The sequence below is a fragment of the Poecilia formosa genome, unplaced genomic scaffold (assembly GCF_000485575.1).
Source record: "Poecilia formosa unplaced genomic scaffold, Poecilia_formosa-5.1.2 Scaffold1367, whole genome shotgun sequence".
Taxonomy (NCBI): Eukaryota; Metazoa; Chordata; class Actinopteri; order Cyprinodontiformes; family Poeciliidae; genus Poecilia; species Poecilia formosa.
The window spans coordinates 42398-44181 of record NW_006801306.1 but is presented as its reverse complement, the minus strand read 5'-3'; positions in this window follow the sequence as shown (position 1 = coordinate 44181).

Genomic DNA, 1784 nt, shown 5'->3' with positions numbered 1-1784 from the left:
GGCTCCGGTGGTGGGGTAGGAAGAAGGTCAGACCTGGCAGCCCCAAACGTGTAGTGAGGGTCTGCTGGGAACGTCTGGCGGAGTCCCCTGTGAGAAAGGAGCTTTAACTCTCATCTCCGGCAGAACTTCGAACACGTTCTGGGGGACGTGGGGGACATTGAGTCTGAATGGACCATGTTCTGTTCCTCCATTGCTTAGGCGGCTTATCAGAGCTGTGGCCGCAAGGTTGTTGGTGCCTGTCGCGGCAGCAACCCTCGAACCCGTTGGCGGATGCCTTCGGTGAGGGATGCTGTCAAGCTGAAGAAGTAGTCCTATCGGGCATTTTTGGCCTGTGGGACTCCAGACGCAGCTGATGGGTACCGGCGGGCGAAGCGGCATGCGGCTCGGGTGGTCACTGAGGCAAAAACCCGGGCGTGGGAGGAGTTTGGAGAGGCCATGGAGAAAGACTTCCGTACAGCTTTGAGGCGATTCTGGTCCACCATCCAGCGTCTCAGGAGGGAGAAGCAGTGCAGCACCAACACTGTTTATAGTGGGGGTGGTGTGTTGCTCACCTCAACTCGGGACGTTGTGGGCCGGTGGGCGGAATACTTCAAAGACCTCCTCAATCCCACCAACATTGTTGAGGAAGCTGATCCTGGGGACTTTGGGTTGGGCTCTCCAACCTAAAGTCGCCGAGGTGGTTAAAAAGCTCCTCGGTGGCAGGGCCCCGGGGGTGGATGAGATCCGCCCGGAGTTCCTTAAGGCTCTGGATGTTGTAGGGTTGTGTTGGCTCACGTGACTCTGCAATATCGCATGGACATCGGGAGTAGTTCCCCTGGATTGGCAGACTGCGGTGGTGGTCCCCCTGTTCAAAAAGGGGGACCGGAGGGTGTGCTCCAATTACAGGGGGGGTCACACTCTTAAGCTTCCCTGGTAAGGTCTATTCAGGGGTCCTGGAGAAGAGGGTCCGTCGGATAGTCGAACCTCGGATTCAGGAAGGGTAGTGTGGTTTTTGTCCTGGTCTTGGAACACTGGATCAGCTCTACACCCTCAGCAGGGTCCTGGAGGGTGCATGGGAGTTCGCCCAACCGGTCTACATGTGTTTTGTGGACTTGGAGAAGGCATTCCACCGTGTCCCTTGGGGAGTCCTGTGGGGGTTCTCCGGGAGTATGGGGTACTGGTCCCTTTGATACGGGCTGTCAGGTCGTTATGTGACCGGTGTCAGAGTCTGGTCCGCATTGTCGGCAGTAAATCGGGCTCGTTTCCGGTGAGAGTTGGACTCTGCCAAGGCTGCCCTTTGTCACCGATTCTGTTCATTACTTTCATGGACAGAATTTCTAGGCGCAGCCAAGGTGTTGAGGGGATCCGTTTTGGTGGCCTTAGGATCGCATCTCTGCTTTTTGCGGATGATGTGGTCCTGTTGGCTTCATCAGATCGTGATCTGCAGCTCTCACTGGAGCGGTTCACGGCCGGGATGAGGATCAGTGCCTCCAAATCCGAGGCCATGGTCTTGAGCCGGAAAAGGGTAGAGTGTCTTCTCCGGGTCAGGGGGGTTGTCCTGCCTCAAGTGGAGGAGTTTAAATAAATGGGGATCTTGATCACAAATGAGGGAAGAAGGGAGCGGGAGATCGACAGGCGGATTGGTGCAGCGTCTGCCATGAAGCGGGTGCTGTACCGGTCCGTCATGGTGAAGAGAGAGCTGAGTCAAAAAGCGAAGCTCTCAATTTTCCGGTCGATCTACGTTCCCACCCTCATCTATGGTCATGAGCTTTGGGTCATGACCGAAAGAACGAGATCGCGGATAC